General features: G+C 37.8%; 1 protein-coding gene across 2 annotated transcripts in view; it reads left to right on the plus strand.

Moving 5' to 3' along the window:
• Positions 1–19,507: 19,507 nt before the first annotated feature.
• COL14A1 (collagen type XIV alpha 1 chain) overlaps positions 19,508–27,112 on the plus strand; it is a 253,774-nt gene continuing 246,169 nt past the window's right edge. For both annotated transcript variants that reach the window (XM_051971025.1, XM_051971024.1), the window contains exon 1: positions 19,508–19,703. The gene's annotated coding sequence lies outside the window, so the exon portion shown is untranslated. The remainder of the gene's footprint in view (positions 19,704–27,112) is intronic.

The following is a 27,112-nucleotide window of genomic DNA, read 5'->3' on the forward strand; positions in this document are numbered from 1 at the left end:
TATAAAAAATAAAAAGAAAAAAAAGGTATTTGCTTTGGAAATAGAAGATCTGCTGGGCTGATTTCAGAAAAGCCTGGAAAGACTTACATGAACTGATGCTGAGACAAAACCAGGAGAACATTGTATACAATATGAGCAAGATGATGTGATGGTCGACTGTGATGGACTTGGCTCTTCTCAGCAAGCAGTGATCCAAGACAATTCTAATAGACTTGGTATGGAAAATGCCACCCTCATCCAGAGAGAGAACTATGGAGACTGAATGTGGACCAAAACATAGTTTTTTTTCACATTTTTCGTATGTTTGCTTACTTTTGCTTTCTTGTGGTCTTTCCCTTTTTGGTCTAATTTGTCTTACATAACATGACATATATGGAAAAATGTTTAAAAGTATTATACCTGTATAACCTAGATCAGATTGCTGTCTTAGGGAGGGGGGAAGGAAGGGAGAGAAAGAGATGACATTTGGAACACAAAATCTTAGAAAAAGTAATGTTGAAAACTATCTTTATGTGTACTTGGGAAAGTAAAATATCACTGAGAAAAATAAAAAGTAGTTTCTGGAACACTACCTGAGTCAGGTGACTAGCCAAGAGCTCTGAGCCTGGCTGCCCAGACCTTCCTTCCTTTCACCTTGTCTGCATTTGTAATGTTCTGGTTAGCTTTCTGGAGGTCTCTGGACCAGCCTTGTTTTCAGCAGAATAATCACCAGGAGAATAGCCAGGGATAAAGTCCAAAAGTCTTTAAAGTCCAAAAGTCTTTATTGTCTTCTTCACAGTCTGTCTCCTTCACTAAGTACTCAGCTAGCTTTCTTTCTTTCTTTCTTTCTGAGTTTGTGTCTTTATTTTTTTAAAGCTTTTTATTTTTCAAAACATATTCATAGACAACTTTTCAATATTATCCCTTGCAAAACCTTGTGTTCCAATTTTCCCTCCCTTCCCCCACACTCTCCCCTAGATGGCTATTCTAAAAATTATTTTCCTACACCATAAAGAGTATCTAACTTGATTCTGATTTTGCTCGAATCTGGGAATAGAACAGTAAAGGGGAGTGTTTATCATTGCTTGAACAGTTGTATTTACTCCCATAGCAGTTGTGGCAATGTCTAATGAAGGATAAGCAACTGAACTGTTTCTTTCCTAAACTGAAAGTTTAGTTTTTTGAAAGTGAACAAAAATCATTGTATCAAATTCTTTGAGTGTCATTTAAGTGCTATCATATTTCATTAATGGCACATTTAAAAGTAACAAAAATTTCCTCCTTTGCACCAAATAATAATATGATTTTTTTTTCTGCAGAAGGATTTGAATGAGAGAGATAAAATAACTGACTTTAGAAGCTGTGAAATACTGAAATGGAGTAATAATGGGAAGTCATGACTTTCATTTCTTGGTGCTTTCCAAAAACAAGATAGTTCTGTTGATTTGGAATGAGGTCTTGCCTGGAGGCAAGGGAACCAAACTAGATAATCCTGTTAAAAATCAAGTCTTGTCCAAGAAATTTTATCATTTTGAAGTTTTATCCCTTAGATGGATTTTCTTCCTAATTTTTTTCCATTATCTCATCACTGGAAATCCAACTTAACTCCAAATGAAGAAATTTGGAGCTTTCAACTCCTTTAGAATTCATCTTGGAGATACATCTTTCTAAAACTCAAAAGGGAAACATATAAAGTAATGTGGTACAGAAACAACTAAGAACTATGAAAACATCAAAATGTGTGTGTGTGTGTGTGTGTGTGTGTGTGTGTGTGTGTAAATGAGCAAGAAAATGCTACCATGACAAAGCATGTCCTATTTTGCAGCTGTGGAAGAATGCAAATAAAAAAAGATTTGGCAAGAGGGGAGAGTATATTTTGGAGTCCACAGAAATTTTACTTTAGTACATTATGGAATCAAAAAGTGAGAGATACTGTGATAGGTCATAGCATTAAAGATTTAGAGGGACATTAGAAATATCATCTTATATAATGGGTTTTTTTTTTTTGTTTTGTTTTTGTTTTGTTTTTTGGAGGCCGTTGGGGTTAAGTGATTTGCCCAGGGTTACACAGCTAGGAAATGTTAAGTGTCTGAGATCAGATTTGAACTCTGGTCTTCCTGACTTCAGGGCTAGTGCTCTATTCACTGCGCCACCTAGCTGCTCCTATAACCTCCACTTTAAAATTTTTATTTTATTTTTAAAAAACAGAATAAGAAAAAAGAAAATCAGAAAAGAAATACGAAACAAAATGAAACACATTTTAATGTGCCCAGCAAAATAATGTGTATACACACACATATATGTAGAAGAAATTATATTCACAAGTGTCCATCTTTTCTTTACTTTCTTGTAAATTGTTTCTTTTGTTTTCTGCTGCTCACCTTTTTTACTTTATTCTTTCTTTCCCCTTCATTCTTTTCTCGCTCCAAGCAGGACATAGTTAAAAAAAGGATATATTTATGTATACATATGTAGATATAAACATATACATACACATACATCCCCACACATGAACACACACATCTTTCCTATTCCTGCTGAGTCTTTGCTTTAATTCTGCTCCTAATCTGCCTTGCCATTATTTAACCTCCACACACCCATGGATCCTTCCCTTGCCATTTTCCCATACCCTTTGCTTCCCAATCTGCCCATTCCTCCTCCATTATTTCTTTATAGATTTTGGAGAATGCAATACCTTCATGACATATATGTAGTGTTGGCTATTTAACTCATTCCCAATATGAATAGGTTTTCAGAACTATGAGCTCTTTCCCCCCTTCTAATGCCTCTGTGTCTATTTTTCCTCTGCACCTCCTGTGTATGACATAATTACTATTTTAACTTTAATTGTGCCCCAATCTTTCTTTTGAGATGCCCTATTTTTGATGTCAATCTTAAACATATGATATTCAATTCCCATGTTTAAAAAAACACAATCTGTCCATGTTGTGTTCCTTGAAACTGATCTTTAATGTCAGCTCTTAAAGGTTAAATTTTCTAATTATTTGGTTTTGGTTGATAGTATGTTCTGAAAATCTGCAAGTTCATTGAATATTCATTTTTTCTCATTCAATATTGTAGATAATTTTGCTGGATATAATATTTTTGATCATAGGCCTAGTTCTTTTGATTGCTGGTAGATTAATTCCAAGACCTGTGATCTTTTATTGTGGCTGCTGATAAGTCCTGTATAATTTTAATTGTAGCTCCAGTTTATTTGAATTGTTTTTTTCTTTTTTCTTGAAAATTTTTTCTTTGATTTGGGGATTTCAAAATTTGGCAATAATGTTCCTATGTGTTTCCAAAAAGGATCTCACTGAGGTGGTGATGAGTGGATTTTTTTCTACTTCCCCTCATATTTTATCACTCTGACAATTTTCTTAGATTATTTCCTGCATTATTGCATCACATTATTGTGACACAATGATGTCATTATTGTGATGTCAATATGGGACATTATATTGTGTCAGTTTTGTACAATTTCTTTCAGGTTGTCCAATTATTCTTATATTTTCTCTTCTTGATCTGTTCTCTAAATCTGTCGTCTTTATTATAAGACGTTTCACATTCTGTTCCATTTTCTCATTCTTTATAATGTTTTGTTATTTCTTGGTCTCTCATAGCTTCACAGGCTTCCCCTTGCCCGATTCTAATTTTTAAAGAATTATTTTTATCATTGAGATTCTATATCTCCTTTTCTAGTTGGTTAACTTGTTTTTCATAATCTTGTTTTTCTTGGATGGGTTTTTTATGGGTTTGTTTGGTTTTTTTTTTTTTTTTTCATTTTACCTCAATGTCTCTCATTTGATTTGTAAGTTCTTTCCTGATTTTGTCTATAAATTCTTTCAGGGCAGGGAACCACTTCACATTACTTTTTGGAGTAGAAGCTTTTTTTTTTTTACTTCAGTGTCCTCCTCTGAAAATGAATCCAGTCTTCTCTGTACCCATAGTATTTTTCTATGGTGGGATTCTTTCTTCTTTACAGGTTCTTTTTTTTTTTTTTTAATAAGAGGTATTAGTGTAAGCACCTCTAATCCTGGGGCGGGGGGATGGTACCTCTGGCTTCATTTCATCTGTCTCCTCTGATCAGGAATCCCAAACCAAAAATTCCACCCTCTAGCAAGTGCCCAAAACCAACAATGTACTCCCCCTGCCTCCCCACCCCACTCACCCAGAGCTAGTTCCTTCTCACCAAAGGCTGTATCTCTGCAGCACAGCTGGGCCTGGCATTCTTAGCCAAAGTTCCCTCAGTTTTCTGGGATCCAGATCATAATTCCACAAACAGTCCGAGAGGTGAAAGTCTCTGTGATTCCATAATTTTTTTTGTGTGTGTGTGTGTATGTGTGTATGTTTTGTTTTATTTTTGTGTGTGTTTCTTTTTTCAAACAAAGACATTTAATGATATGGCAGAGGAAGATTTGCAATAGAACATTCCCTCATAAGAAGAATAGAGCATATTCTCCCTGAAGTAGACTCCCATCAATGGGGGTAGGGATGGAGAGTGATGGAGGATAGCATCCATAGTAACCATACAAGAAGAGCCTATATAAGTCGGTAGTTGTGTGTGTGTGTGTGTGTGTGTAATTCATACTTCCAATGACAATTCTGGTGATGGCCTTAAACTGAACACACTAGGCCAGATAGATGCAAAACACTTTTGGGGATGGACAGGATAAAAAGAGAGGGAGAGAGTAGGATAAAGAAGAGAAAACATGATGGAAGGAAATAAAAAACATAGTTGATCATCATTCATGTGAAAAAAATTTTAAGTTAGTTTTTCTGATAAAGACTTCTTTTCTCAGAGATAATAGAATCAAATTGATAGAAATAAGAAGCATTTCTCAATTGGAAAATGCTCAAAGAATATGAATAGGCAGTTTTTAGACAAAGTAATCAAAGCTTTTAGAATCATATGAAACAAAATACTCTAAATCACTATTGATGAGAGAAATGCAAATTAAAACAACTCTGAGCTACTCCTCACACCTGCCAGATTGGTGGATATGGTAGAAAATAAAGTGACAAATATTGGAGGGGATGTGGGAAAATTAAAACAATAATATACTATTGGTGAAGTTGTACACTAATTTAATCATTCCTGAGAGTAATTGGAAATTATGCCCAAAGGGGTAAAAACCATCCATACCCTTTCACTAAGCAATATCACATTAAGTTTGTATCCAAAAGGTATAGAAAGCAAAAAGGGAAAGGAGTTATGTATGCAAGAATAGTTATAGTAGCTCTTTTTGTGATGGCAAAGAATTGGAAATTGAGGAGATATCCATAAACTGGAGAATGACTGAAATAGCTGTTGTATATGATTGTGATGGAATACTATAGTACTTTAAGAAAAGAGTAGGATGCTCTCAGGAAAAAAAACAAAAGCAAAAACAAAACAAAACATGGAAAGCTTACATGAGCCAATGCACAGTAAAATGAACAGAACTTGGAGAACACTGTGCAATAGTAATATTGTATGATAACGTACCATGAAAAACTAAGTTATTCTCAGCAATACAATAATCCAAGTCAATTCTAATTGACTTTCAAATTCAAAACTAATGAACAGTAAAATGAGCAGAACCAGAACACTGTACAGTAACAGCAATATTGTATGATAGTGTACCATGAATAACTAAGTTATTCTCAGCAATACAATAATCCAAGTCAATTCTGTAGGATTCATAATGAAAGGTTCTGTCCATTAATAAAGAAAGAACTGGTAGAGTTTAAAAGCAAATTAAATATATTTTTTCTTTATTTTTCTTAGGTTTTTATGTTTTCTTTCATAGAATGATTTATAGGAAATGTGTTTTGCATGACTGCATGTGCAACCTTTGTCAAATTGCTGGCCTTCCCAATTTGGGAGGAGGGGAGGAAGAGAGAGAATTTGAAATTCAAAATTTGGGGGAAAATGTTAAAAAATTTACTTGTAATTGGGAAAAAATAAAGCATTAAGTTTTTTTTTTCCTTTTTTGGCAAAATCGAGAGATTGATCAATGGAAAAACTTAGGTATGTAATACAGAAGCAAACAAAATAAAATAGCATTTAATAAATCTAGCAGTTGGCTCAGGCCAAAAGAGAGTGCAGATTGGGGCAGGCCAGGACATAGTGTTTAATTAAAAAAAAAAAAAAGATAGGATCAGGGAAAACCATTTTGACAGAAATTTGACAGGCCAGGACATAGTGTTTAATTAAAAAAAAAAAAAAAAAAAGATAGGATCAGGGAAAACCATTTTGACAGAAATTTGACAGAACTTGAACACCACACACCACCTATTAAGTTAAACTACAAAGAGATACATGAATTAGGTGTAAATAAGGCAATAATAACAAATTGGAGCAATAAGGAGGAAATTACTTTTTACATCTATGGATAGGGAAGAGGTCATGACAGAAGTCATGGAAAAGATCACAGAAAATAAAACACATAATTCTGCTTCTATAAAGCTGAAATGTTTTTGCCCCAACAGATCAAATGCAGTTAAAATGAAAAGGATAACAGATAAGTGAGGAAAAACATCTTTGCAGAAAAGTTCTCTAAGGACTGGTACATATATAAGATATGGGAGGAACTAATTTCAATCTCCAAGATTAAGAACCGCTCTCCCATAGGTCAAATAAAAGGAAGCTTTCAAAGGATGAAATACAAGCTATCAAGAGCTGTAGGACAAAATGCTCCAAATCCCTCATAATGAGATGTGAACATGAAAACAATTCTCTTCTTAGAGTCTGTAAATCACAGAGATCCACAGGGTCAGGGATAGTCCCCTCCTTTTGTTCCAAAACTAAGGTGCATGGAAACACTTCACTTACCAAGTGCTAGTTGAAGCCAGAAGAAAAACTAATTTAAAGAACACCAAACAAAAGAGAAGACATGGAAAATGGAAGAGGAAGAGCTCCTAAACTATCTCCTCTATCCCCAGTCCCAAAACAGAGCCAAGGATGGGAACGTCTCTACCTGAGGAGAGGAAAGAAGAGATATCCTCAAAGGCTTCTTCTCCCTGCTGGCCTCTACTCCTACTGACCCCACTCTACCCCACTGACCACCCACTGAATCCCAAATATAAGACAGAGGTCTGGGCAGGCAAGAATCACCAGGTAGGAGCAGCCCTGGAGGATTAAGCCCACCAGGTAAACACATGTACACAAACATCCATTCACGTGCACACGTATGATCCTACTTGAAACACAACAGAGCCATAAAAAAGGTATTAATATTCTATGTGAACCCTCATCCATGCCCATACACATATCCTCCCAGGAACTAAAAGAAACCAGTTTTAGGGGGAGGAGTTCAGGAGAAGGTTGAAGAGAGGTCCTCTTGATTTTTTACTAATCTATATTCATCCTGGAGTGCAAATTTGCTGCACCTATGGGGGAAATCTGGAGAGTCTGAAATCTACCAACCCACTCCACTATCTTCCCAGAATCCTTCCCTATAGCTTCCATTTTTTTTAAAGATGAAGAAACGGAGGTCTAGAGAGATAAAGTATTGGAGCTCAGGAAGGAAATAACAAAGAGAATTTGACTCCTGGTCTCTGACTTGGAATTCTCTGCTCTTTTCATTATATTCATCTAACCTAACCCTTTAACCAGAGAAAACTCCAAATAAATCTTTTTCTTGAATGGAGTTAATACAACCCTAGGGCTACTATAAAATTGAAGTAAGACATTGTTTGAATGTTTGTTTGTAATGTAGTTTGAAAATATACAAAATGTGTAATATATAGTTGGTAGAGTTGTGAACTGATCCAATCATTCTGGAGAGCAATTTGGAACTATGCCCAAAGGGCTATCAAACTGTGCGTACCCTTTGGTCCAGCAGTGTCTCTATTGGGTCTGTATGCCAGAGATCATAAAAAAGGGAAAAGTACCCATGAAGTGTTAAAATGTTTGTAGCAGCCTTTTTTGTAGTGCCAAAGAACTGGAAACTGAGTGGATGAACATTAGTTGGGGAATGACTGAATAAGTCTTGGCATATATTATTGTTCTATAAGAGATGATGAAAAACTGATTTCAGAAAAGCTTGGAGACATTTACATGAACTGATGCTAAATGAAGTGAGCAGAACCAAGAGAACATTGTTCATAGTAACAAGAAGATGATGTGATAATCAACTGTGATGGACTTAGTTCTTTTCAGTTTGAGGTGATTCAAGCCAATTCCAGTAGACTTGTGATGGAAAGAACCATCTGCAGCCAGAGACTACATAGACTGAATGTGGTTCAAAGCATAGTATTTTAGCATTTTGTGGGTGTTGCTGTTATTTGTTTGTTTTTTCTTTCTCATTTTTTCTCCTTCTAATCTGATTTTTCTTGTGCTGCATTATAAATGTGGAAATATGTTTAGAAGAATTGCACATGTTTAACCTATATTGGGTCACTTGCTCTCTAGGGGAAAAGGAAGTAGGAAGAGAGAGCAATTTGGAACACAAGGTTTTACAAGGGTGAATGTTGAAAACTATCTTTATATATATTTTGAAAAAAAGCTATTCTTATAAAAAATACAAAATACAAAGTTCCCTACAAGTGTAAAGTTGTATAGTTCTAAAATGTAGGAGATGATTTTTGAGATCCCTTTCAGCTATGATTCTATGATATGGAATTTTTTTTAAAGGAGTTTCCCTTTATCAACCAAGCATCAAAGAACCCTCAATGCCAGAAGTTAGTACTTCTTTATTTGGATATAGGTATTTGGAAATAGCTAACAACTATTCATTAGTGAAGTGTCCCAGTCATCAATTATTGATGGGTAAATATTATTTATATATTATTGTTGATCAAATGGTTACTGATGACAATTGATTTGAGATATTTCTGGTGAAAAGATGTTTTCCCCTCTCTGTTGTAAGAACACATTTTCAATTTTTACTTTAGTCAGTCATCACAGGACTTCATAAATTACTTTATTATCTTGAGTACTGACAGATCAACCTTGGCAGACTCACTTCAGAGGAGGATCGGTATGAACTATGATATTTCTGAATAGTTCTCCCACAATTCAAGGTTGAAATCAATTCAGGAACCCTTTCTCTCAGGAATGTACCTACTTCTTTATAGGGATGCCTATTCATCTTCTTTTCGAAAAGGAAAACTTTTTAGAGTGCCTTTCAAAGGGGAGAGGCATGGTCTGGAGAAATGAACACTGGACCTGGACTTGGGAAATCAGAATAAGAGGCAGTGTGGTATAATGGTAAGAGTGTCTGAATTTGAATCTTAGCTTGACACTAACTAGCAGTGTGATTTTAGATAAGACAGAATCCTCTTTGGGTGTCAATGTCTATTTCTGTAAATAGAATGGTCTGGACTAGGCTCTTCATGTGGTCTCTTTCAGCTCTTGATCCTAAGACAAGTAAATTAATTGCTAAGTGGATACCGATGTTCAAATTTGGAATAGAACATGATCCTTCTGCTGGGTAAAAATCGTTATACCTCTTCCTTAATCCCTCATATCCCCAGTTTCTTCAAAGCTACCCTCTAGGTTTTTGAAAAGATTTTTTGTTCAATTGTGCCTGACTCTTTGTGACCTCATTGGGAGTTTTCTTGATATTTCCTTCTCCAGCACATTTCACAAATAAGAAACTGAGGCAAACAAGTTAAATGATTTACTCAGGGTCACACAACTAATAAGAATCTGAGATTGGATTTGAATTCAGAAAGATGTCTTCCTCACTCTAGGCTGGGTATTCTACTCACTTTGCCACCTGCTTTCACAATGAAAAATGCTTTGAAAGGGTTCTATGACATAATTGACATAGAAAATTGTTGAGAGCCACACAGAGTGGGGAACTCTGGGAGAAGAATAAGACCCGTTAGACCAGGTAAAAGAACCCTGCTGATGGGTTTGGTTTGGCTCCCCATTCCCTCTAGCTGCATCTCAGCCTTCCTAAAAAGTCAGGGGGTGTGACAACCTGTGTTGTAATTAAAGCAGTTATATTAAAGTGGCAAGGAAACATATGCACATAATAGCAAGTTGTTTATGTGGTCCTGCATGTGCAGTATCCTATAGTTAGCATAGTATGCTGTAGTTATGTAAGTATATTAGGGTGTATAAGGCTGATAAAATTTTGAATAAACAGAGTCCTGTTTGACTATCTTCATGAGTGCCGCCCTTTCCCTCCTCACCCATAATCAGGATTTGGATTGGTATCAAAATCCTCTAGTGAACAGATCCAGACAGAAAATACATAAAATGTTATGTAAATATAAAATGGTATTGTCATCTGTGTGCAAAATATTCTACACTTAGTCTTTGCCTATCAATATTATTGTCACTTCCTAAAGATCAATCAATGAATAACTGTTGAATAAAGTCAGATATAGAGGCTGGTTTTTAAAGAAATATCTGACAAAAGAACTGAAGCTCTCAGTTCTCAGACTCAATTCACATATTTCTTTACAGTCTGGGAAATGTGCAAGGAGCTAAAGAGAAAAGAAAGAGAAAACAGCTCCTAAAAACGTGTGCTTCTAGCTGTGTGTAGGTAAGCTCATGAGGACAATTCACATAGCCAGGGAAAGCTATAGCAGTGCAAAATTCTTTTCTGGAGGTTTCTTCTTACTTTTGAAGCCTTTGTTTATACTTGGCCTATAGCAAATTGTTAGTAAATTTCTTTCCTTCCTTTCTTCCTTCTTTCCTTCCTTCCTTCCTTCCTTTCTTCTTTCCTTCCTTCCTTCCTTCCTTCCTTCCTTCCTTCCTTCCTTCCTTCCTTCCTTCCTTCCTTCCTTCCTTTCTTCTTTCCTTCCTCCCTCCTCCCCTCTCTTCCCCCCTTCCTTCCTTCCTTCCCTCCCTCCTTCCTTCATTCCTTTCCTCCCTCCCTCCTTCCTTTCTTCTTTCCTCCCTCCCTCCCTCCTTCCTCCCTTGCTTCCTTCCTTCTTTTCTTCCTTTTTCCTTTTCCTTCTTTCTCTTTTTCTTTGTTTCGCAAATAACTTTAACCTCTCCTGTTAAAAACAATGGTGAATACTATAATAATATTACATAGGAAAGGTTGTCTTTATGATGCTGTGTGATTGCACCAGATTTTAAATTTTTGCAATATTTACCTAGCCAAAAACTCCTAACCTAAGATTTATATATGTAGCATAAATAAATAGACCTTTTATATAAATAAATAAACCTATATGTATATAAGTGTATATAGTAAACCACACACACACACACACACACACACACACACACACACACACACACCTTAAATAAATAAACCTTAATTGGAATTACATAGGAGACTTAAACCCATATACTCTTGTGTAGTACCACAAGCCTTTAATAGAAAATAACCCAATGGTAGTTCATTGAGAGAGAAAAGGAAAATCTAGACTAATGACTCCTTTTTTTAAAAGGAGTCACTTTCTAAACAACTGTGTTTATGCAGTTTTTTTTTATTTTAGAACTTTTTCTATGCTATCTGAAAATATTATATCATATGTGTTTTCAGGGCATGTGCTAAGGAGGTATGGAGAATAAACAGACTCTGTTGCTGTTTTTCAGAGATTATGACTTCCTTAGGGAGAAGAAACCAAAAGAGATACATGGTATTATTAGATTTAGAGCTGGAGGGAACCTTAAGCTATTTAGTACAGATAATTACCTTATTTTACTGATAAGAAAACTGAGTCCCAGAGAGGTGAACTAAGTTGCTCAAATTTTCAGAGCTAATTAATAACAGACCTAGGACTAGAAACCAGTGGCATAACTTTGCTTCTATTTCATATTTCCTCTATATGCTTTAGAAGAAATACTCTTACAAAGTATAATAAATGGGTTTTTTGGTGGATGTCTGAGAATGGAGTAGAATGAGGAAGATTGACCAGGGGAGGGAATAATTGGAAAGATAGAATTTACCTGGAGTTGGGAAACAAAAAGGGGTGTCACTGTCTATAATCTGTTGACTATGAGTTGTAACTAAAAGTTGGTTTGTTTAATAAATTCATCACTTCTGCCAGTAAGGCACCCCCAACCAAAGTTCAACCAATTTCATCTGACTGATGGTACTGGAGAGCAGTGATGGGTGAACTGTCTGCTAGACAGAATAACTATAGCTATGGCAATTTTCAAACCACAAAACAAGATACCATGCTTCACAGTGTCTTCTTTCAGTGTGAACAAATACAAAGAGGACATAAAGTATGTGAAAGTGAGGTGGAAAGGTAAAGAAAAAAACTGAATTTCTTTATTTCCACCATCATTATCCCAGCATAACCCTCATTAATACCTATCTCGATTATTACAATAACTCCCTACGAGACTTAGGACCAAAGATAGAAGGAACCTGGAGATGAGTAAGTTCAACTCTCTCTTTTTATAGATAAGGAACAGATCCATGTCAAAAGTGATTTGGCAAGGCAGCAAGTGGCACACTAATGAAAAAAGTCTGGATTTGAATTCATTTCTATTCCAAATTCATCATTTTTTGCATTGTGCAAGAGTGCTGACAAATTGTTTACTAGTCCATCTATATTCCATACTACTGCCAGAAAAATATTTCTTAGTTGGGGTCATGTTTCTTCTCTGTCCAGATATCTTTAGTCCTTCTCTTCTTTTATTTTTCTACTATGTAAAGTTATATTTTCTTTGCCTGGCCCTAAAGGAACTCAATAATCTGGTATGTTTCCAACTTTCTCACCAATTACTGCCCTCTATTCATTTCATGTTCTAATTGTGGTATACTTCTAGGCCCTGATTTCTATCTCTTTGCTCACAGTGTGGCCTCTGCTAGGTCTGTTTCTCTTCCAGTTCTTTGACTGTTGACATTTTATGCATCATTTGCCTATATCACACATTTAATCTATATCAGATTGTATCAAATAGTGTGCAGTAATTGCTTGCTGACTAAAATAATAGCGCTATATATGTGTGTGTGTGTGTGTGTAACATAAAATATAAATAAATCAGCAAGAGATTATAAAAATATTTTAGGGCTACTCACTCTTTTATACCTTTAAATGGTGGACATTCCTCATGACTGTTTAGTAAACATTATTGTATCATTATGACTCAAAAGGTAATTCAGGGGTAGGGAGGGGGTAGGGAATAAAGGAGGTTTTAATATCCTCTGCATTTTTAGAAAACATTTTAACAATTTGAAGATTTTGTATGGGAAGCCAGGTGGCTTAGTTGATAGGATGCCAGGCTTGGAGTGAAAAAGACATCTTTCTGAGTTCAAATCTGACCTCAGAAACTTACCAGCTGTATGACCCTGAGCACTTAACCCTGTTTGCCTCAGTTTTCTCATCTGTAAATTGAGCTGGAGAAGGAAATGGCAAACCACTCCAGTGTCTTTGCTAAGAAAACTCCAAATGGGCTTAAGTGGATACAATTTAACAATAATAATTTCACCATGAGGCTAACACGTTTTATGGTAGACAGCTGTGTGACCCACATAGGATCTAGTAAGACAATCCACATCTGTCTAGCTCTAAAGATCTAGAGAAAGTTCTCTATTATCTATGTGCCAAAATTAAATTGCAGCGCTTATTGAAGGCTGATTAATAGACTTGAGTCAACTTTCTTCAAGCTCAAAGATTCAATAACATTTAGGTGGTAAGAAGGATTGCTCTTACTTTTACCCTTAGGCATAGGACATTTATGAGGAATAATTTCTGGTGCTTCAGAAAGATTTCCCAATCCTACTCTCTTTCATTCACTCATTTACTGATACCTGAAATTCCAATCACTCAGTAAGTATTTATTAAACAAATAATGTGTACCTACTATTGTGTATAGAACTGAGGTTATTCACAAAATCATTATCATTAGATCTGGAAAGAACCTCAGAGATCATCTGGTTTAATCTCTTCTTTGTATAGATTAAACACTTGAAGCTCTAAATATGAGAAATGAAGTGATGTGCCCCCAAACACAGAAGTAGTTAACCTCTCTTTTTTATGACTTGAAAATAGATGATGTATTTAAAACAAGATGCCATAATTTATGGTGAAATATCAAAAATGCCGTACATGTCTATTTTTCTCTACAGTTTTTTAAATGGTTTCACAAACCAATATTTGATCATCACTATAATAGTAAGGAGTAGTAAAGAAAAGTATTATTATGACCATTCTACATTTAAGAAAACTAAATCAAGATTTACAGTAAGTGATGACATCCTGATTCGAGTTTTCAAATCAAATATTTTCTATTATCCAATGTAGCCAGTTGTTAGGTAAACAGGTGACACACTGATGAGGATCTTCCAATATATTATCTTCAAATAGTCAATTTTTTTTTCATAAAAGTGATGGCCTCTTGATTTTACCTTCAAATTTAGAACATAAGTACAGAAAAACACAAATGGGAGAGACACCAAAGGTCATTCCTCCAATTTAACTGTACTTGAATTTGATTTCAATATAACAATTCATGGTCATCCAAATTCCATTTGAGTATTTTCAGTGGAAATGTATGCAAGAGCAAATAATCCCATATTTTCAGGTTTTTAAATATTCATCCACTTTCTTTACATTAGGCCAAACATTGCTTCTCTGCACTTTAGCTCATTGCTCCTATCCCACAAGTCTTTTCACTACATTGAAATATAGATTGTATGGGTTTGTTATATGGGGATGAAAAAGGGAGTAAGTGATATACAAAATACAGAAGGGCATTACTTATGAAACCAGGAAAATTAAAAGGCTACTATAACTACCAAACAATGTGTCTATTTTTTCATTTCTTTAAAATTTTTATGAGAATAAGCTACATGTGTATCAAGGATATCTTTTTTATTATTTTTATTTTCCCCGATTATATGCAAAAACATTTTTGTAAAATCATTTTTTATAGATTTCCATAAATAGTTAATCTCAAAACTGGAACAACACAGTTGTGGGAACAGAGATGGAGTTCTTGGATCCTAGATCAGGGCTCTTTTTACTAAATGTTTGTGTATCCTTTATGCTAGCATGCTACCAAAGTAATGAGATTTCAGATTTGCTGGAAAGGTCCCTAATGTACCATCAGAAGTGCATTACTTTAGCTTCAAACTTCATTCTTGATAAAACGTAAATATTCTTGAAGTGGCAGCTAGGTGGTGAAGTGGAAATAGTTCTGGACTTTAAGTTCAAATCTACCTTCAGAGATTTACTGGCTATGTGACTCTGGAAAACTTGATCTCTCATAGCCTCAGTTTCCTTAGTCTTGTGGCCTGTGGCAATATGAGATGTTCAGATTATTTAGATCTGGGAATGTTCTGATAATGATTGAACACATCAGAATTAATGAAATCATCAAGAGAGAAAGAGAATACTTTCTGAGGGGTACCTAGCATATCAGAGAGAAGAATAACAATCTAGCAAAAAAAAAAAAACTGAGGAATGAATGATCAGGTAGGTAGGTGAATGAAGAGAGAGCAGTGTCATGGAATCCAAGAGAATAAGCATTAAGGAGGCGATGGTTGTGTTGGTGTTAGTGATTTTGGCCACAGTTGCAAAAAGAGCACAGAGTACCAGCAGAATGAAAGAAAGCAACCGAATTTAGCAGTTAGATTTCTGTAATTTTGGAAAAAGCAATTTCAGAGGATGAATAAGCCTAGAAACCAGCTTGCAAGGAGTTTTGAAGTAAGTGATATATTAAGCAATAAACAGTACAGATAGTTTTTATTCTTAGGAATTTGGTTGTGATCACACTATAGAATAATAGTCTGAGGGAATGGCAGGATCAAATGTAAATTTTGTTTTGTTGTGTTTTGTTAATTTTGTTTTTAGGATGGAGTCATGGTGAGGTTAGGCAGCTAGGTGGGCAATGGATAGAATGCTGATTTTTGGGTCAAGAAGATTCCTCTTCTTAAATTCCAAACCGGCTTCAGATACTTATTAGTTGGGTGACCTAGACAAATCACTTAACCATGTGGAGAAGAAAGTGGCAAACCGTCTAGTATCCTTGTCAAGAAAACGTCAAATAGGGTTACAATGAGACACAGGACTGAACAACCAATAGCTTGGAAGAAGCCAATGAATGGACCAGGAGAAATGGAAAATGAGAGTGAGTCACTGAAGAGGGAAGTGAGGGGGAAAGGATGAGATCAATGGCTCAAGTGGAGGGGTTGATCTTGGCTGCTAGGACACCTTGCTTCCCTAGGGATTCTAGCAAAGTTATACACTTTGCGACCTTCTCCACTTTTCTTCTGACTGGCCCAGAAAATGAGCGCTTGTCCATTCCACCTTCCCGATACGCAGATCAAACTCTAAAATACAACCCATGCCAACACCAGATGGCGCCCGGGTACTTTTAAACTGCGACTCCGCTATTGTAGTCGTGGCTTTTCTCCTCGAAAGCTTTGCTCGCAGAATGACCCCGGAGAACTACGTTAACTCAAGCGCAGAAGCGAAACGGTGTCTTAGGGGCCACCTGCCTCCTGCGGGTCCAGTAGCTGTGCACAGGGCTCCAAGACTGAAAGTAACAGAAAGAATTCAGGGCAGTGGTAATGGGGGTGGGGGTGGGGGTTGTGCAGCTGGGTAGCGGGGGTTTATTAGAGTTGGGGGCGCTGATCTGAGCTGGGGTCAGGCTTGGAGCACTTTTCTTTCTCCAGAAGAGAAGTGAGGGATGTCAGTTAAACACTAGGGCGTTGGGGAGATCCCTAAATGCAAGGGAAGGTCATATGCAGGAGGATGGAACCTTCATAAAAAACAGCTCGGTTGAAGAAACAGTAGAGCACCGCCGCGGTGCTGTTTTCCCAGGAGTCGGGGACATTTCATTTACCCATCCTTTTTTTTTCCCCCGGTAGATTACTTGGTATTCACAATTCAATGCCTCCTCCCCGTAAATCTTTGCATCTATTCTATCCTTTGTGTAGGAGTAATTTAGACTTGGCGAGAAACTGTAGCAGCCTCGCAAAACCGGGACCTATTAACCAAATACGGAGTGGTATTTAAAACATAGTGGAGAAAGAGTGAATGGCAGGGAAATGCCACTTGCACCAACAGTTGCCCCGGGACCCTTGTACGCTCTACCACGAAATAGTGGACCACATTTTTTAATCTTTGAGGGACGCGGGAAAGCCAAGCGGGTGATGTCTTTGTATTCACAGCGCCTTGAATATTTGAGGCACTTAAGTGTTGAGATTGGATTGAAGAACCCACACTTAACACCATATACCAAGATAAGATCAAAATGGGTCTATGACCTAGGCATAAAGAACGAGACTATAAATAAATTAGAGGAACATAGAATAGTTTATCTCTCAGACTTGTGGAGGAGAAAGAAATTTGTGACCAAAGATGAACTAGAGACCATTACTGACCACAGAATAGAAAATTTCGATTACATCAAATTAAAAAGCCTTTGTACAAATAAAACTAATGCAAACAAGATTAGAAGGGAAGCAACAAACTGGAAAACATTTTCACAGTTAAAGGTTCTGATAAAGGCCTCATTTCCAAAATATATAGAGAACTGACTCAAATTTATAAGAAATCAAGCCATTCTCCAATTGATAAATGGTCAAAGGATATGAACAGACAATTTTCAGAGGATGAGATTGAAACTATTACCACTCATATGAAAGAGTGTTCCAAATCATTATTGATCAGAGAAATGCAAATTAAGACAACTCTGAGATACCACTACACACCTGTCAGATTGGCTAAGATGACAGGAAAAAATAATGATGAATGTTGGAGGGGATGCGGGAAAACTGGGACACTAATGCATTGTTGGTGGAGTTGTGAACGAATCCAACCATTCTGGAGAGCAATCTGGAATTATGCCCAAAAAATTATCAAAATGTGCATATCCTTTGATCCAGCAGTGTTTCTATTGGCTTATATCCCAAAGAAATACTAAAGAAGGGAAAGGGACCTGTATGTGCCAAAATGTTTGTAGCAGCCCTGTTTGTAGTGGCTAGAAACTGGAAAATGAATGGATGCCCATCAATTGGAGAATGGCTGGGTAAATTGTGGTATATGAATGTTATGGAATATTATTGTTCTGTAAGAAATGACCAGCAGGATGAATACAGAGAGGCTTGGAGAGACCTACATGAACTGATGCTAAGTGAAATGAGCAGAACCAGGAGATCATTATACACTTCGACAACGATATTGTATGAGGACATATTTTGATGGAAGTGGATTTCTTTGACAAAGAGACCTGAGTTTCAATTGATAAATGACGGACAAAAGCAGCTACACCCAAAGAAAGAACACTGGGAAACGAATGTGAACTATCTGCATTTTTGTTTCTCTTCCCGGATTATTTATACCTTCTGAATCCAATTCTCCCTACGCAACAAGAGAACTGTTCGGTTCTGCAAACATATATTGTATCTAGGATATACTGCAACATATCCAACATATAAAGGACTGCTTGCCATCTAGGGGAGGGGGTGGAGGGAGGGAGGGGAAAAAAAATCGGAACAGAAATGAGTGTAAATATAATGTAATTATTAAATAAAAAAATAAAAAAAAAATATAAGAAACTTAAACTTAAAAAAAAAAAAAAAAAAAAAAAGAGATTGGATTGAAGAGGTCAGGAGTCTCATTCTTTCCTCCCACCCCCCACCCCTTCCTCGCCCTCAGTCTAGTAAGAAGGTTGTATTTCAAATCTTACTTTTTTGAGTGCCTGTGGAGTTCTTGGTCCCTGTAAGAGGGCAGAGATTAATTTCTATCCCCATACCTACCCCTATCCCGTCTCTCTTCTACCGAGAAGCAACCCATTACCTAGCATGAATAGTAACCTAGTATAAAGTCTTAAGGAATTTAGGGTAGTCGGATGGGATGGGGCGAGGTATACCCACAGGATGGGGGGGAAAGAGAGAGAGAGAGAGAGAGAGAGGAGAGAGAGAGAGAGAGAGAAGAGAGAGAGAGAAAGAGAGAGAGAGAGAGAGATAAAGAGACAGAGGGAGGAGGGAGAGAGATATTTTGGGAAGCTCTAGCACCTGCGAAAATTTGTCAGTTGTAAAATTCTTTATATTCTCGGGCCTCCCTTCAAAGTCCAAAATCTAGTTTTAGAGAAATGTTTGGCTTCTTTAGAGCCCCAGACCTCTGTATGCTTAAAAGCACAGCTTTCTCAGTCTACATGACTTGGAGATGGAAGGGGATTAGCCAGCCCGGCACCAGGAGCAGGGACCACTTTTTGAAACTCTCTCAGTTTCTGGTTAGATGGAAGAGAGGAAAAAGAATAGGAAAAAAAGGAGGAGGAAGAGAAGGAGGAGGAGGAGGAGGAGGAGGAGGAGGAGGAGGAGGAGGAGGAAGAGGAGGAGGAGGAGGAGGAGGAGGAGGAGGAGGAGGAGGAGGAGGAGGAGGAGGAGGAGGAGAGGAGGAGGAGGAGGAGGAGGAGGAGGAGGAGGAGGAGGAGGAGGAGGAGGAAGAGGGGAGCGGAGAAGGAGGAGGAGAAGGAGAAGGAGGAGGAGGAGGAGGAGGAGAAGGAGTGGGGCGTCTGTGCAGGGATGAATAGTGATTTATCCCTCCTCTCTCTCTCTCCACCCCACCCCACCCCACCCCCACTCCCAAGAGCCCCCTCCCTCCCTTAGCCTTCCGCTCTATAATTGGACGCCTGCTTTTCTTCCTCTTTCTTCTTATCAGACTCAGGTCTCCCAGAAGGAGGGAACAGCTGGAGAGAGACCCTAAAACACCTCCTGAAGGCAGGGAACTGGAGGAGAGAAAGGAAGAAGCTAAGAGAAAAGAGGGGAAGGGAGGAGAAATAGAGCAAGTCCTAGGATAGCCCTAGGCAGAGCTCTGTTCTTTTCTAGGCATCAAGAGTTTCCCTCTCCAAATACCTTGCACAGGTCAGTTTTAAGCTTCTTTCTCCTTTATTTCCTAGCCTCCTCTTTGAAAACCTGAGAGTCACCTGTCAACTTCTTAACATCTGCCTTTCCTAGGTGGGGGGCGGGGCGGTAATTATTGATTTCAAGGAGATATCCATCAGCTTCTGTGAGATTGCCGTATGGAGGACTGGGGATGGACAGGCTTGAAGGACTGCAGGGGAAGGATGCAGCTGACAGTGCCCTGGGAGAGTCCTCAGTAGTGGCGCTAATTCTGCATGGCTCCCTGTTCGGGCACGCGCGCGCGCGAACACACACACACACACACACACACACTCTCACTCACTCACTCACTCACATTTGCACCTCTTCCCCGGTGCTTGGCCAAGAAGCGGGCGAGAAGAAAGGGGAGGTCTCCGAGGCTTGATGCTTAAGGACAGGGACTCGGAGCGGGGCGGTCCTTCCCGGGCTTAGGGCCAGGATAGCTGGATGCCCTGATCCATTTGATCTCTGAAGCGACAGAAAAACTGCTGCTGAGCCAAGCCTCCGATGGGGTGAAAGAAGACTGGGAGATGTCTTTCCCCAGGGTATACTGGAGAGCTCTCTGTGCTCGGCATCCTCTTCCCTTTCCCTCCCTTTTTCATTCCTGTAGTATCCCCAGATCCGAAGTATGCTCTCCTTTCCGGACTCCAATAAAGACGTGTATCACTGTGCCTGTATTTAGTGGGGAAAAGTAATGTCACTTGCGCAAGAACTGGGTCCGTGGAATAGGGGAAATGAGCGAACGGGAAGATTCTGGGACTTTTAGGAACTTAGAGGCTCTGGGCTCTAGTTTCTCTTGACCACTCAGATGATGTGGGTTAATAGTCTTGGCATGCAGCTTGGAACTTGACTCTTCTCTTCGGCTAGGGGGAATCTAGGAGTCATGACTTGCTCTGGCTTCCAGCTTGCATGCTTCTCTGATTCTCTTTTGGGCACCGGGTGTAGGGTTTAAGGGAACAGATTGAGTGGTTGGGGATGGATTTACATATAGTTGGGAGACCTCAGCTTAGAATCGGGTAGGTGGCCTGAAATTACATGAAAAAACAAAACAAAACCTGTTGCTGATATCTGCTGAGGGAAGGTGGTTTAAGTAGTCATTCTTGAACTCTGAAGCCTTTATAAGTTTCTTCAAAGGGATGACATGAAAGTCAGCCACTGGCCAGGGGCCCTGGATCAACCCAGTCCCAAGAGGCTTCTTCTAAAGACCAATTTGCTTTTTAAAAAATGTCATTTGTAATATAAAATGGAATGGGAGGGGGGGAATCTCTCAGATGAGGCCCCTGAGAGGATTATTCCTTTTGTCACTGTGTCAACACATTTCTGCTGTTGGAGGTGGAGAGAGATTAAGGAATCTAAGGGAATTATTTATTTTAGAAAAGTTCATTATTCTGCAGATGCTAATAAATAAAATTAGTTTACCTGTAAACTCCATCTGTTTTGCTGTGAATTACTAACCATAGACAAGAGAAATGGAGATGTCAGGACTCTATCCCCCGTATTCTTCTCTATCCTGTGATCCTTTTCTTACTTTAGATCTCTTGCTATGAAGAGAGTTTTCTGTCCTAACTGAGTTGACAAAGTGACTGAGATGAAGGCATATAGTCAAATTCAATAAATTCTTGATGAATGAATGAAGGTCACATAAACTCATCCACGTCCAAAGAGACTTAGATTGTGTGTGTGTGTGTGTGTGTGTGTGTGTGTGTGTGTGTGTGTGTTTCATTAGACAGATGCTGGCAAGAAGTTGGATCTTTTCTGCATCTGCTCTCAAGTATTTGGCTTCTTATTAAAGTTCTAATAACTTTCTTCTTTGCAATAATCCTTGAAAAATTTTACAAAACCTCCATTCTGCCTGGAGGATCCTTTCTGGTTCCAAGGAATCCTAGACTAGAGTGAACCTAAAAATCTCCATTGTAACCCTGGCCTCCTAGGGGTCCTTTAGATTGAACAAAGTCCAAGAGACTAGGCTTTTAGAGCCATCTGGGAAAGGATCCTTTAGTTTTGCCCTAAAGTAATAGGGATGGCTTCAGATCTGCTTTAGGAAAAAGAGAAGACCCTTTTATTCTAGACAGTACTGGCTACTTCTAAGATATTTCTATTAGAGACAATTAAGACTTTCTCCAGAAGAATTAGAGTCATAGAATATTAGAAGTGAAAGGGACCATGGGGATTGTCTAACCAATACCCTCATTTTAGAGATGAGGTTAGTGAGGAACAGCATTGATAAGTCATCAAAAAAAAAAAAAAAAACCCACACACACAAAAAAAAACAAATAGAACCCAGATTCCTAGTCCACTGTTCTTTACTCTAGATCACTGGTAACAAACTCAGATAAAAACAGATCCCTGCCAACTGAATATTGATTTGAAACTAACATCATATATGTTGTGTTATCTTTTTACTTATTTTGTTAAACATTTATCAATTATATTTTAATTTAGTGGGGCGGGGCAGAGTTTTGATACTGTTTGCTGGTGAGCTTGGCACCTCTGCTCAAAGCTATATGCTATGTCACTTGCTCTAATCTCTCCCCAAATTTATGGAAACAGCTAGATCTGAGGAACCAGAATACATGGTCATCTAAATGGGAAACCATCTTTCCCATCTCTAAATATATATCCCACACTACCTGAACTTCCTCCATTAGAGATGCATTCCTTTGAATTTAAAGGCATTGCAAGTTTCTTAAATCTGTTCCATGCTCATTATGATTTTAGAGCCAAAATAATAATTTTCCAAATTCTAAATCAGAATTAATTAACATTTTTTGTGGCATGGTTTTTGGAAGTCTGGTGAATCTCAGAATAATGTTTGTTGTCTAAATTCATAACCAAAAGCAATACTACATTTTAAATTTAATATATTTTATTTTTCCCAATTATATATTATAACAATCTATATTTGTTTTTTTGCAAAGTTTTGAATTACAAATTCTATCCTTCTTTCCCCTCTCCTTATCCCCTCCCTAAGATAGTAAGTAATTAAATAAAGGTTTTACATATGCAGTATGTAAAACATTTTCATTTTAATCATTCTATACCAGGAGACTTAAATAATAATAAAAAAAAAGAATGAAAGAAAGTGAAAAATAACATGCTATTCTTTCTCTGGAGGCAGATTACTATCTTCATTATTCTTACTTTAGGATTGTCTTGGATAATTGTATTGCTGAGCATAGTTAAATCATTCACAATTCCTCATCAACAATATTTTTGTTACAATATGCAATGTTCTTCTAGTTTGACTCATTTCACTCTGCATCAGTTCATTTAAATCTTTCTAGGTTTTCCTGAAATCATCCTGCTTGTCATTTCTTATAGCACAGTACAATAGTTATACTACAACTTGTTTAGCCATTTCCCAATTGATGGACACCCTTCTGATTTCCAATTCTTAGCCACTACATAAAGAGCTGAAATATTACATTTTGACTAGAGACTGATGAAAATAAAGATTTTTTTTCTTATCCAAAGTCATGGATACCTTGAGATCTATCCACAGATTCTATAAGGAGTCTACAGACTTGAGATTAAGAACCCTTGATCAAATGTGTTGCACACTTTCCTCTCAACAATACTATGAAGTAGGTATATACTATTATCTCTGCTTTGTAGAATATAATACAATCTCAGAGAATTGAAGTGACACCCAGCTAGTAAGTGACAAAGTTAGAACTAAAACCAAGGTAATTGGTTCCCAAATTCAAATTTAAATGAAGTATCCTTTTCATTACTGTCATGACATTTTGCGGGGAACAAAATTTTAGCAGTTAGCCAGAAGAATTACATGACTATCATCTTACACGATATATTTAGAAATAGAAATTAGATGTTCTGAAGAGTTAGATCACCCACAAACTGACTGACTGGATTTTACTGAATATACATTAATTGGGGTTAGGATATTCACTTTGGAAATGGAACCTAGGATAGACTCCTATGGGGAAGCAAGGGTCAGAAATGGGTTGAAGAACCAAAAGAGAGATCACACAGGTCTGAATACAAATTTTGCCTATTAATAAGGACAGCCTTAGAATCAACCACAGAAAAGCAATTGTCTTTCTCTTAGAGAATAATAGATTTTCAAAGTTAGAAGGAACTTCTGAGGCTATCTAGTCCAATCCATACTGGAAAAGAATCCTCTCCTGAACAAGAGATCATTCAGTCTTTTCTTGGAGACCAAGTGTAAGGGGAAACTCATATCTCTGTCTATAAATACTCCCTCTTTTGAGTTATTCTCAATTTTATTTTTAAAATAATACACTTTTTATTTCTCAAAATGCATTCAAAGATAGTTTTCAATATTCACTCTTTCTAAACCTTGTGATCCAAATTTTTCTCCCTCCTTCCTTCTTTTCCACTCCCTACAGAGCAAGTAATACAATGTAGATTAAACATGTGCAATTCTTTGAAGTATATTTCCACATTTATCATGTGCACAAGACAAATCAAATAAAAAGGGGAAAATGAGAAAAAAACAAGCAAGCAAACAATAAGAATAAAAAAGGTGAAAATTCTATTTTGTGATCTACATTCAGTCCCCATAATCCTTTCTCTGGATGCAGATGGCTTTTCTCCATCACAGGTGTATAGGAATTGGCCTGAATCATCTCATTGTTGAAAAGAGCCAAGTCCAGCACAATTGGTCATCACATAATCTTGTTATTGGTGTGCACAATGTTCTCTTGGTTCTCCTCCTTTCATTTAGCATCATTTCATGTAAGTCTTTCCAGACCTTTCTGAAATAAGCCTGCTTATCATTTTGTATAGAACAATAATATCCCATTACAATCATATACCATAACTTATTCAGCCCATTCCCCAATTGATGGACATCCATTCAGTTTCCAGTTCCTTGCCACTACAAAAAGGACTACTACAAATATTTTTGCACATGAGTCCTTTCCTCTCATTTGTGTTACTTTGTTTCCACTGAATAATCTCTTCATGGATGACTACTCCTTTTTTTGACTGGAGAGATACCATATTTACTTGGTTCCTCTCTTTCTCTGCTTCTCGAAACCCCTCTATTCTCCCACAAGGGAAAATCCAGGTTCTGTTCTTAGTTTTGTTCTTTTACACTTTTATCCCAGATTTTCAACTCCTCCTTTTAGGATTTATATCTTCAGATTATAGATCCCAGGACGAAATAGATTCATTTTATTTATAAAAAACCAAAACCAAAATTTATTTATACATTAATGTTGTAGACTAGATGCTGACCCAGACTCAGCTGCTTTACACTAGGTAGCACACATAGATATACATGCATAAAAGATGAAGGGAAAGTAGGTTGAGCAGCCAGGCTCAGGACTCTTAGCTAGTCACCTGACTCAGGTAGAGTTCCAGAAACTACTTTTTATTTTGTTTATTTTTCTCAACAGTATTTTAATTTCCCAAGTACACATAAAGATAGTTTTCAACTATTTTTCTAAGATTTTGTGTTCCAAATGCTTTCTCTTTCTCTCCCTTACCTCACCCCTTCCTAAGATAGCAACCAACCTGATCTAGGTTATACAAGTACAATACTTTAAAACATTTTTCCATATTTGTCATGTTATGCAAGACAAATCATACCAAAAAGGGAAAGACCACAAGAAAGCAAAAGCAAGCAAGCAAACAAAAACATGAAAAAACTATCTTTGGTCCACATTCAGTCTCCATAGTTCTCTCTCTGGATGAGGGTGGCATTTTCCATACCAAGTCTATTAGAATTGTTTTGGATCACTGCTTGCTGAGAAGAGCCAAGTCCATCACAGTTGACCATCACATACTCTTGCTCATATTGTATACAATGTTCTCCTGGTTTTATCTCAGCATCAGTTCATGCACATCTTTCCAGGTTTTTCTGAAATTAGCCCAGCAGAACTTCTATTTCCAAAGTAAATACTTTTATTTTCTTTTTATTCTTTTTAAAATTTTCTTTATTGAGCATGAATCCAAGATTTATTTAGGTTTTTTTTTTTTACAATTCTGATACTCAAAATGAAAATTTCAATTTGTAAGAATTTACCCTATGTCTTTCCCACATCCACACCCTCAATGGAAAAAGAAAAGAAACTGTACCTAATCAATGTGGATAATGAAGGCTAAAAATGCCCCCATAAACTCTTTATAAAAGTGGGTATGTGTCCCTCCTACTACAGTTAGTCTGTCACCACAATGTCAGGATATAGGTAACAAGGTGTGTCATGAGTGTTTTCCTCAAGGCGGCCTCTTGCTGTCCTTTCAGAGAGTGGCTGGAGAACTGTGACACAGCATGATGATTTGGACTCTTGAGTAGACTGCAGATAGGTCCCTAGTCCATCCAGTAATTCTGGGGAGTACAGTGGTGATGGGCTACATGGGGAACTATAGGGGTACTCCCCAGGGTCCCTCTAGAGAATTGAAAAGTAAAGCAAGCTGATAGAGGATCCTGGGAGCTGGGAATATGAATGATCTGGAGGGAGAAAGATTGATTTTTTTCAGAGGGCCACCCTCTGACTCTGACCCCAATCTCCCTTTGCCTGGATTTCCAGCATCTGGTGCAGGGTTTGGGTGTATTTATATAAAGCATTCATGGCACTGGTCATGATATCTAGCCTGGTACGCAATGTGTTGACTTCCTGACGCAGCATAGCCAGCTCCGAAGATTCCTGGTGGGAGCTTGAAGCAGCACTCAGTCTGCCCTCTGGACAGGGTCTCTTGGTGCTGGATGAGGTGTTTGGCGAATCCAGAGGAAGCTGCCTCTTGTGACTGGAGCTGTGTACTTCCTGGGAATCTTTCAGATAGATGATGTTCTCAGTGACTAGGCTGGGATGCAAATGACCTTCTTCCTCACTATAGCATGCATCTTTCTCTTCTTCCCTTGTTTGATATCTGGAGCCACTGAGACAACAGACTTCAGCTGGGGCTAATGGACTGTCTGCCTCCACTTTGACCTTGAACTCCTGCCCCTCAATGTCTTGCTCATTTTCCCTGGAGTTGCTCAGTGGGTCCTTGAAAAGGTCGGCTCCCAGCTCTACAGACACTTCCCAGGCAGGCTCATTGCATTGAGGGTTCAATTGAATCTTGCTGGTTACTGGAAACTTCTTTCCAGCTCTCCTGCTCTTGCTGGCCCACCTGGGAACATTGCGCTGTCTGGGTCTCATGACAGACATGGAGATTTCTACAGGTAGCAGGACTCTGGCTGTATCCCCAGACTCCAAAACCTGTGCTTCTGGTAGACCTATAGAACAAGACAAGAGAAGATAAGATTAAATGGATTGAATGAACTCTGGTAGTTCTTCACTCTGAAATACCTGTGCCCTCTAGGGAGGATTACAAGTCTAAAGGATTTAGGCTGCTTCTTGGTATTTATAATGGGAAGAAGGCCCTCCCCTTCCTTTGAGTTATCACCTAGCTCTAGAGAG

This window comes from Antechinus flavipes, chromosome 1 (genome assembly GCF_016432865.1).
Source record: "Antechinus flavipes isolate AdamAnt ecotype Samford, QLD, Australia chromosome 1, AdamAnt_v2, whole genome shotgun sequence".
Classification (NCBI taxonomy): Eukaryota; Metazoa; Chordata; class Mammalia; order Dasyuromorphia; family Dasyuridae; genus Antechinus; species Antechinus flavipes.